We start from the raw sequence: 11,898 nt of genomic DNA, 5'->3' as shown, positions 1-11,898 counted from the left end.
ATCTCGAAGTATTGGAAAGAATGTGTAAGGACCAAGAACTATTGACTACAATAAAACGACGGAAAGCAGCATGTTTTGGTCATATTTTTCGAAATAACAAATATAGTTTCCTACAGCTGATCGTTGAGGGAAAGATTGAAGGACGACGAGGCATCGGGCGTAAACGGTTTTCCTGGTTGCGGAATTTGCACCAGTGGTTTAATATAGGAGAGGCCAGTGCAATTATCCGTTTGGCTCAAGACAGGGAGGAATTCCAATTGATGGTCACCAACCTCCGATGAGGAGAAGGCACATGAAGAAGAAAAAAAAATGTTCTCAAAATTTTAGTAAAAAATATTTTTTTTTTGGAAATTTTCAAAGTAAAATAACTCCATTATTTTGGACTTATTTGAAAAACGATAAAGAGAAAATATTTTTCTTTTATCGAGATCTACCACCCTTTAAAATACTTGCACTTATTTCTGGGATACCCTGTTTATAACAATACACGTGATGCATATACGCAAAGTTGCGAACGATGTCAAGAATAGGTACCCAGATTGGCGCTGGCTACCAGAAAGCGGCAAACCTGCTTGCACTGTGTTCGCACACTAACGCTTTAAACCAGGCGGCCACCAGGACTTGAAAGATTCTATGTAAAATTCTTACTTAAAAGATAATGTTTAGTGAAAGTACTTTTTTATTTATAAACATTTATTTAATTCTGTTTTTAGTGTTTGTTCTTATAGCGGCAACATAGATACATTATCTGTAAAAATTTCAACTGTCTAGCTATAACGGTTGATAAGATAGATCTTTGTGACAGACGGACGGACGGACGGACAGCGAAGTCAGTAATAGGGTTCCCGTTTTTACCCTTTGGGTACGGAACCCTAAAAATGATAGAACGTTTTTTAAAATACACCATTAAAAAGAAAAAAAAAAGAATTGTAAAAAGGAAAAAAGGAAAAAAAGAATTGTAAACTCAGTTAACAGCGACAACCAAAAAGGAAAGAAGCAACAAAGCAATGAGATTTTTGAATGTCTGGAGTGCGGTAGACATCACGTATCGGGCTTTTCAGTCATACAAAAGCTCATGAAAGAAAGCGCCTTGCGTGACCATCTTCTGATGCGTGTTGAATACTCGTCAGCGAGTAATGGCGGTATGTAATACCGGTGTTGTACCCAATCTATAACAGAGGATAATATATCCTTCTTTTTCTATTGCCTTTTCGGATTTGAGGTCAATTCCTTTTGTGAGGAACTGACCATAGCCCTCCTCCTTCGAGCTGACTACTCGCCAACTCGATGCCCTTACTTTATTGAGGTCTATAACTCCACTGCATGAGTTATTTACTTTTAAACACTTTTTTGACTCAAAAATTTAGCTTTTTTTAATGCAATCACTCTCAACCTATCTAAATTTCATTACTCTTTGACATCGATGGAATACAGGCTCTCTTAATAGCCCCGAGCTGCAACAACTATCTTCAGTATTCCACCGCGCCAGCTCAGTCTCATACACACGGTCTTTTCCGACGTTTCTGCGTTGGGCCTTTGTGGCCCCAGCCTCAGATACCGCGCGGTTCTCTCTGGGAAAGCACGGCCGTTACAGCGTTGCCGCCTGTTGCGATTTTTCCTTACGAGCGCGTCCGTCGCGAAAAAAGCCGGAATAATAGTTTATCAGTTTTTAAAGAACTTGCTCGTTTTGACTGTTTATATAGTGGATGATTTCTTGTTGTTGTGATTTTGTTTGTTTTTTTGGTCTGTTTGTGTTTTATTTTGTGGTGTTTATGGTTTAGTTTGGAAGTTTTACCGAAGTTTGGTAAGTTATTTTTGAAAGTTTCTTTGGAATTTTTGGATATTGTTTAAGAGTTTTCTATGATTATACCGATATTTCTATAATTCCATTATTTTCTCTTTATCGTTTTTCAAATAGGTCCCAAAGATTTTACTTTGAAAGTTTAAAAAATTAATTTTTTGTTTAAATTTTGAGAACCACTGAATTTCTTTTTGTGCTTTTACATCAAAATATTATTCATTTTCATATGAAAATATTATGTTTTTTTTTAACTGAAAATTAAAAAAAACTCCTAAATTATGAGAAGCCTCTCTGATATATTTATAATTTTAAGATATTATTTAAGTCATGATTGACATGATCATGTGAATTTTCTATGATTATACAGGGTGAGAGTCTTAAATAAGTGCATATATTTGCAGGGTCGCACGGTGGGGTATTAGCATGAAAAAGGTGATCGAAATTCGAAAAAGCAAATGTGTTTAAGATTTCCCAAAAAAAGATAAATGATAAGTTAAATCATCTCTGCCATGAATGGCGTTGCTATGGGTGTGTTTAGTCGCATTCATTTGTTTCAACGAAACGTCAAAGTTGTTACTTCCCACAGATAAGAGGTAAATGGCTAAATTTTATGTTTAAAATTATAAATTGTTGTTGTTCTTGTGCTCTTTTTACGTTTATATTATTGTTTTGATTGAAAATGGCTCAGCAAGCTGCAGGTATGTATTCTACAAAAACGTATTATTTATTTTGATATTCTTTATACTAACGATTTTTTTTGCAACTAACAGTTAGGCGTTCAGAAAAATTTATTTAATTTGTGACATTTTTATTATACTTAGAGATTTAGTTGCGCATTTCGAAGAATTCGGCATATTGTGTATATACGTTTTACTTAGTAAACATTAGGCTTTCATACAGTAAAATAAAATACTGCGACTTTTTGCGACTTTGCTGATAAAATGAGAAAAACATTCTTGGTTTCCTCTAATATGCCAATCAGTGATATACTAATGCGAGGTGTAAACCGCGATGGCATTGTTGTGTACAAAGCGATCGCATTAGTGCTATTAGCAGTATAGCACAATTTGGCATTAGTAGCGACTTTAGTGGTATGGGCATTGCTCGCGGATCAGTCGTAGCATTAGTAGTATTAGTTGCGATATTACTACTGGCATTAGTGGCATTGACCGTGGAAACACTGGAACAGTGATTTTTCTTTCTTTTTTTAGAATCGACGAATTATCCTTTATTTTGTTCATATTATTTCCTCTTTAATTGAAAATAGCAATAATTTATATAAGGTCTACATAAAAAAATTTCGATCAAATATCTGTGTCAAATACCCCACCGTGGGTCGGTAGGTCTCGATAAAAGAAACATATTTTTTCTTTACCGTTTTTCAAATAACTCCAAAATAACCGAGTTATTTTACTTTGAAAATAATAAAAAAATTGCTTAAATTTTGAGAACATATCATCAAGATGTTATATTTCTAGCTGAAAATTTTGGAGAAATACAGAATTTAAAAAAAAACTTCCTGGGATTGAAATATATTACCCCTAAAATTATGTGAACTTATTTAAGACTCATCCTGTATATCTATAAAAAAATAAAAAACTTAATGTTAAAATCAAAAACAAAGTCCAAACCACTGTCAAATCAGTCATTTTGACAGTGGTTTGGACCAAAGAATATACCTAGCTAGAAAAAGAATGGACTCTGCCATACTGAAAAATGTTCCTACAGAAGTGGCGCCATCTGTTGAGTAAGGCTTGTTTTAAATGGATCGAAGCGCGGGCTTTTTAAATGAGCGTATTTATTGAATTTTACTCTAAAATAATTAAATTTGATTATTAAATTTTATTTTTTACACAAATTCAACAATACTAATGATAAGTATCGTTGTGTTGTGTAAAAAATAAGATTTAACAGTATAATTTATACAATTATTAAATAAAATTAAAGCCAAATATGTGTAAATATTATTTATTATTAAAAGTTTTTATTTATTATTAAGTCAAATATTTAAACATCGTTTATTATAATAAAACAAGACCTACGTAATAGGCCCAAAGTTTTGTAAATGGAGTAAATATAAATAGGTACTTAAATGATGGCAAAAATAAAAGACTTACATTATATTTTTAGGGCCACAAACAAAAGGAATTGTCTAATTAAAACACATATAACAAATTATAGTTTGAAAAACGTTTTGATAATCATTTGATAATATTATGATCAAAGATTATGTTTGGCGCTATGACAACGACAATATTTTTTGAGAATTTGACAATAGTATGACAATGGCCGTTGGAAACTATGGAAACTATTTGACGACATCTGGCAATAACTAGTAGCAACTTCTTAACCTAAAAATTAATTGCACTACCACCTAGCGCCTGAGGCTGGAACTATTTTATTTGAAATTTCCATGGAAACGGTGGAACCGCTTTTGCTATTTTACTTTCCCGCCCCTGGTTTGGACTTTGTTTTTGATTTGGTCAAAATGATCAAACTCTGTAACTTAAAAAAATATATAAATTATTTTATGGTTATCTATACAGTCTGTCCTAAATTTGTTTATAAGTAGCTCACAGTACCTTCACCCGTAGTAATTTAATACAGGTATACACTTTTATACGCCGCTTTTCTTGCTTGTTTTTGTGCCTTGACATACTGAAAGATCGAAATTAAAATGATTACAACGGTATATACAGAATTGTTTACCTTTTATGGTCAACTGGCAATATTTTCTGTCTGTCCTGAAGTTAATTACTTAATTTCGTTAATCACCATCGTTGCTACAGCGAGATTTTACTGTAATTATTGCAGTATCAACAGATTTTAATTAAGAAGAACCTAAACAATATTTACCGGTAGCGGTCAACGGCCAAGCTAGGTCGAAACACCGGTTCCCGGTAAATCACCGAAGTTAAGCGACGTTAGAAGAATGCGAGTGGATGGACGGGTGACCGTCTGGAAGCTTCTATTGAAAAAGGATAATCCAGTTCTAAAGCCATTTGTAACGTATCCAGTACAAATCTTAGTACCGCTCACAAAGGCAACAATTTCCAATTATGGATTATTATTATTCCTCATATACAGGGTGTCCCGCTTAAGATGGATACAAGCCAATATCTTGATTGTTTGTTGGACGATCTTTTTCATTTCAGGAGGCTATATGGCTATAAGACGTACATTTTGCCCAGGGTAAGAAATGGGGTTTGATATTTTTCGAGTCAAGAGTAAACTACCCTTAGGAGAGTATTTATTTGAAATCTGATAAATTATATTGAATCCTCCTTACCTAAGATACTTAAGTTCTAATTTTTATAAATATTGATACAGGGTGTGTCATTAAAATAAGATATTTTTATTTTTATTATTATTTTTTTAAATACTTACGACGCCACTGGATAAACAACTGGCTTATTATCAATAACCAATTATATCCAATTATCAATTAATAATCGACTTAAGTTTGGTCGAAGATGTTTACTTTTAGTTCGTTATAGTTTTATAAATCTTTGTTTAGAGTATATTTTTCAAAGTTAATAGGTGATTGTTTTAAATAACTACATATTTGGATTTTTTAAAATATTCCTCAATAAAACGAATAAAAATCATATTTCAGATTCCATTGAAAACTGGTTTTTAAATTATTTTGTAACTCATTTTATCCATTTGTATTAGTAAACTTAAAAAACAATTTTTTAAAATAAACATGAAACGATGAAAATATTTAGTTTTTTTGTATCGTATCTTAATTGTTATGGAAGCTATCTGAAAACTTAAATCGATTATTAATTGATAATTGGTTATTGATAATAAACCAGCTGTTGATCCAGTGGCGTCGTAAGTACTTAAAAAATAACAATAAAAATAAAAATGTCTTATTTTAATAACATACCCCGTATCAACATTTATCAAAATTAGAACTTAAGTATCTTGGGTAAGGAGGATTCAATGGTACGTCTATGAGGTATTGCATTTCTTACCCTGGGCAAAATGTACGTCTTATAGCCATATAGCCTCCTGCCAAAAATGAAAAAGATCGCTCATCAAACAACCAAGATATTGGCTTGCATCCATCTTAAGTGGGACACCCTGTATATGAGGGAGGCTACACCATAATTGTAAATGGTTGAATAAGCTGAGAGTGATGATGATACTATTTTGCCTTTGTGAGCGGTACTAAGATTTGTACTGGATACGTTACAAATGGCTTTAGAACTGGATTATCCTTTTTCAAAAGAAGCGACAACTTTGAGCATTTCATTAGTTGCTGGACATCGAACTGGACACGTTCGTTTTGGCATTATTAAATGCTCCATTTTATTGGTAAAATTTAATATTGCACGACGTTATATTCGTATACTTATTTTATTATTAATAAATTTATCGGTTGTATATAAAATTACCATGAGCTAAAGTCTGGTCTTCCTGTTGAAAAAAACAAGAATTAGAACCAATTACCATAGCAAAATCATAATCGTAATTAGTAATACAGTCACCATACCTGTCAGGTTGTCTTTTTACACGCGTAGGATACCTTGATTCCTGATTTTCGCTCTCACTTGCACTTTCACTTGTACTCTTACTTGCACTATTTTCGTCTTCACTAACCGACACTTCACTTGTTTTTTCTGCTGGGTTTTCCTCTTGAAAATGAGGACCTTCAGCCGCTGCTGAGTTGTCATCACCGTCACTGTCTTCTGATAACTTCAGCGGAATAACCTCTGGTGTAGTGGGTGCAGTAGAGATCCTTGATGAGCCATCTGAGAGCTTCGGTTCTGTAAAAGCAATGACATCTCTGGCTATTTGAAGATTCATAGTATATATTCAAAGTTTCAGTTAAATACCGACCGTATACCCAACCAAAATATGCCTTTGCCTTTTGCTCGCCAAGTTTTTTCTAAGCTTTAGCATTGGTATATGGCATAGTACTTTGGCAGCAATCCAAAACCTGCGCTTCTAAACGTGCCCTATCCATTTTCCTGCCAAAATTCTCCTAAGCCTTCGCCGTAACACCGTGTTGGCTACGCCGTATCGCAGCTTCTGCTCCATGTTTCTGTCCCTGGAAGGCTTCTGAACTGTGTCCAGCATTGTAACGTTTCAATAACACATCAAAGCCCAGCTGCATTCCATTCTTGTTTTGAGTGGGGCAGGTACCGGTTTACCAAGCGCTTAATGCCGACTTTGAAGAAAATTCTTTCAATCTGGCAACACTGCTCCATCCTTTATATTATTTTCTAAAAAAAATTTTGATTTTTCTGATCTGATTTTGATTTTCTACCAATAAGGAAGGCCTTTGAAAATTTCTGAACTCCACTTTTTGTATCTCTAAGAAGCAACAAAAGAGATTCTCTCAAAGGTATAACGGCGGGGCAGATGGAGCGTTCCATGAGTTCCACATAACTGGGGTCCCGCTATAGGTCTGAATGGAATTATCGCTTTTATTTTGGGTAAATCTGTTTTATCCTTTTGTGGTATGGCTTTCGGAATCGTTTAATTTTGATGCAACTCTTCGCTAATATCGCCAGTGTTTTTACTTTCTGGAAATACCATACAACTATTTTTTCTAAATGCCATGCTGTGATGATTAAGATGACCTAAGCGCCTGTGCATCTGAGAATCTGAAGATTGCACCACATTTACGAACTCCTCCCGGACACTTCGAGTTATATAGACCTCCAACAATATCGGTAGTAATTAGCTTCCTTAACACGCAGCTCATCATTAATTATTTTGTGACCTTCTGCCGTACAGTGTATCCTTTAGAAAACCTTTACCGCGGCGGTTTAAACAGCATTTATTTTGATATGCCTTCGCCCAGCTGCCAGGTTTAGTTTTGTTTCGTACGCTCCCCAGTTCCACTTTATTAAAGTTAATTTTGAAATTACGCCGGCTGCAAACATTATCCCAAATCTCATCTGTTGGTTGTTACAGTTTACTGTTTCAGCTTCGCATTGAGGTCACCTTCCCATCAAATGTACCAGCCGCGGCTGCAACACTATTAGCAGTTAAAGCTGCCACGAACAAAGCTTTTCGCCCATTTTTACTAGTTTTCTCCTCCTTTGATGAAGAAGAACTTTGCTCAGTTCTAGGGCACTGATTTTTATAGTGACCTTTCTGCTTACAGTTCCAGCAATCTGGCGCGGGAGGTTTTCTTTTCTTCATCGCGCCACCGCATTGTGCTACGTCAGTTGCCCCGATATTCTTTGTCCCGGCAACTTTATTCTTACAAAGTTTACGTTATTTCGAATTCAGAATCTGGCGCCATGTTCGCTTCGGTCATAATCAGTCCCCGTACATGTTATTGATGTGGTGGAACAAACTCATCACCATTGGTTTTGCAGTGTTGTTGGGATACAGCCATGACTTCATTAACATACTCTTCCATTGCAACGGTACCTTCAGCTTTATTGAGCAATAAACTTTTGGGTGAGCGTTTAATCGCTCCAGAAGCCTTTATCTTCAAAACGCTTCGAGAGATTTATCAGCTCACCTACGCCGTTGCTCAAATCGTGCGGGGATAGCCGACTTATCCAGAGAAAGAATTATTTTGAGAGTTTTCCCTAATGAGCTTTGCAGCATCTACTGGGCGTCCCTACGTCGACTAAATACATACAATAAAGGGTTGCGCCGTGGCAATGTAATGGCATAAATAAGGTATTAAACGCAAAGTTCGTCTAATTTTAACAACGCACTTATTTGGAACTTCCAAATACCGTGAATTTCAATACCCCCAAGTTTTCTTCGACACCAGTGCCAGCCGTTTACTCTTTCGTTACCTCGCCATTTTATTTTTATTACGACGTCGAAACACAAACCGAACGACCCGTGTACTACCGAACTTAAAACGCGTTTTCTAATCACACTTTACACACCTACCATAAATCCGTTGAAAAAAACAAGAGTTGCAGGGGCAGTGATTAGACCTGTTTCACGAGAAAATAGAGAGTAAACTTAAATTTATTTTAAATCCAGTGAAAAGAAGATACAGTTCCTCTTATAACGTTAGAAATCAACTAATCCACTTTCTAAATACACGCATCTGAAGGAAGCGTCCTTAAAGCTCTTCAATACTGGCGAGGCCATGAAAACCTTTTCCCTAGAAGAAATTAAGATAAGTAGGCAAAATGAATATAGAGCTATATTTTATTAAATAAAAATGTAAAATATGCATCTTTTATAAATCGCTGTAACTCTATGCTCTAAAGATGTTTATTGTGTATTTAATAAAAAATACAAAAAATAGAAACTCTTTGTGAACAAACGACAGGCACAACCGTCACCGTAATGAATCGCCCTGCTACCCCAAGTAATACCTTTCTTCCATAGCAAATCGTTAAAATTGTTCTATATCTATCAAAAATAGCAGATAAAATAGTACCTTTAACTTTATTCTTCCTCGCAATACTTTTTAATCTGATCCATTTCTTAGAAAATTCCCTTTTGTGCCCTTTCTTACAAGTTACCTCGGGATTTAAAGTCGGCAGTAATTTGATGCCATGGCGTTTTGTCGCTCCTGCATCCCGGAATATCTGGTTAGCCCTCAGCCTGAATATCTGGTTGGTAATTCACTCACTTTTTGTCTCTTTGTTTCTGCACCCAATTTAATCGCAGCGTAACCGACACGAAAGAGAATTAAAAAATATTGACTCCAAACTGACAACTGTAAAGAGACAGCTTTATTTGTCAAATTACATAGGAAACCACCGCCAACTCAGCACAATATTTCTTCTACTCGTAATAAATTCCCTTGAAATAATAATTTCCCCTAATATTTGTGCTGAAACTCAAGGCGGAAAAAAATGGTATTTTAAGACGATAAAATTGTAATTATAAACGTCTTCGCGGATTGATTCGGTCGACGATAGAATACCATTTTATCGTCTTGTGTAAAAATAACAATTATTTTTTTTTTTTTTTTTTTTTTTTTTGTTTTTTTTTCGTCATTGCCACTAGAAGAAAATCTACAAAATAAGATAGTAATAAAATAAAATAGTATAACACAATCACTAAAACGTGGCCACCATTGATACACCTCACAATTTCGCGTTCCTTTTACCCTCTGTTGGAGCCAAGTAAAATTCACCAACAGGATACCAGACTGTGATGCGTATCGTGTTACAAATTCCAGAACACCTGACAACATTATACACTGCCCTGGAATATAATTAAAATAATTTTAATTAATTCTAAATTGGTTTTGTTCAGCTTGCACACCACTGCGCTTTGAAATAGTATATTAATTATTTTCATTAAAAAATCGCCAGAGAAATAAGTAAACACGGAGATGTCCTAACAAACAAATTACATTGAGTTGTAGTAAAAATCAAGCATAGTAATACTAATTACTATACAGGGTGTTAAGGCGAAACTCACGAACCTGGAAGACTCCATCCGTAACCTGGAATGGGAATCCCCCAACGGTCTAAGACACCCAAAGAAATTTTTTCACAATGTATGACTGAGGAAAAATCGTGCACTCTTTCTTTGATTTACGTAGCTAACACTGTATGAAGGGTATCTCTATATGCTTTCTATCTTTGGTAAATTTTACGACCTCATTCCCCAAAAATTGGCAGCATGTTTAGTATTGTATAGCATCATCTTGCTATAAACTCTCCCAAAGCAAACGTTATTGTTGGAAGACAAAGCTAAACTCTGCAAAGTAGTGTAACATTGCTTTTTCTTTCAATAGTGAGGTTTTATAAAGGTGGCAGGGTAATCCAACTTAATCTCTCTTCCGCCAAATAACATTTCAGTGCAAGGTTGAAAAACACGATATTATTGAAACGTTGCTAATGTAACGTTCAGGAAAGTACTAATTTGAGATGTATTAGTAATATTGTTAATTTTACGTCAATATAATATTGGTAAAATTATATTGTACTTATGTTTCCAAACTTATTATCCATTAAACTTCTATTTTGTTATAAACTTGTTAACTGACTTACTGCTAAAATAATATAGCAAAAATAGATAACAATTTATAATAAAAACCATTCTCATTAGCAATATTAGCAATTTTATGTTAACAATAATACATCAGTAATAGGTTATAATCAATAGAAAATATTGCGGCTGGATGAAAACATAAACAATATTGATAAAAAAATATGAAAAAAAAAAAAAAAAAAAAATTGAAAAATTAAAAATGCTCGGTAAATATATCCCTACCAAGAAAAGTCGAATTTGTCGTCAAATTGAAAAAACAAATAAAAACTAGAAATTTATCACTTTCTACTTTTGACGTTTCAAAATATCAAAATAATTGTTAATTACTGAGAATTGAGAATCTCACTGATCTTTTTCGGCTCGCTCATTTTAATAAGGAATAATTGACCTTGACCTCTTGAATCGAATTTAAAAAAACATCTTAAAGCTTGAAGGTCTGAAATACAAAAATATATATAGTAAAAAGCAGTATAAACATTATTATATATTATTCAAAAAGCAAACTTATATTTTTTTTTTTTTTTTAAATGGATTTTAAATGGATTTTAGTGCAGTTGTTTTATTCATGGTTTCAAATTCCTCTTCAGTAAAAGCTCTGAAATCTATATCCAACTATTTCTGTAGTAAAAAATAAAAACAATCAGTTGTAATAAATAAAATCACAGAAACTTACCTTACCTTGATAATCTCTTTGAGGCCCTCTATGTCCCACTTTTAAAACATTTCCAACATTATACTCATTAAAAATATTATTGAGAATATATAATACTGAATAATATTTGCGATTTTATCATTAGATTGATATACTAGTATCCTAGTTTTATCTACTTCAATTTTAGTGGGCTAAAGCTAACCCAGTACATAAAGTTCTGAATTTAAAACAAACTAAACAAAATTTGTTATACTCATTCATGGCTACAAACATTATTAAAACACACATAATAATAAAATTATAATTTACATTTTACATTCATTAAAAATCCTATCTGAAAAGTATAAAACGTGATACCAAAAACGTAAGAAAACAAGTGCGTTAACCTAACCTAACTTATACATATGATCAAAAAAAGCGTCATGATGGCCATAGGTGGGTGACAGTAAACTCGGAAAATCAAGTAATGCCGTGAACTGAACGAAGTGGCCACCAA

The 11,898-nt window shown here is 33.9% G+C and overlaps 1 protein-coding gene across 1 annotated transcript in view; it reads left to right on the top strand.

The window, feature by feature from the left end:
• Window positions 1–1,549: 1,549 nt before the first annotated feature.
• Window positions 1,550–11,898, top strand: part of LOC115890336 (kinesin-like protein GA13060) — a gene marked incomplete in the record, with an annotated part of 701,789 nt that continues 691,440 nt past the window's right edge. Inside the window, 1 exon segment of the mRNA XM_030910529.1 lies at window positions 1,550–1,804.

The sequence above is a fragment of the Sitophilus oryzae genome, unplaced genomic scaffold (assembly GCF_002938485.1).
Source record: "Sitophilus oryzae breed Bouriz unplaced genomic scaffold, Soryzae_2.0 scaffold_863_pilon_pilon, whole genome shotgun sequence".
NCBI lineage: Eukaryota > Metazoa > Arthropoda > Insecta > Coleoptera > Curculionidae > Sitophilus > Sitophilus oryzae.
This window is presented reverse-complemented; position numbering and strand designations above follow the sequence as displayed.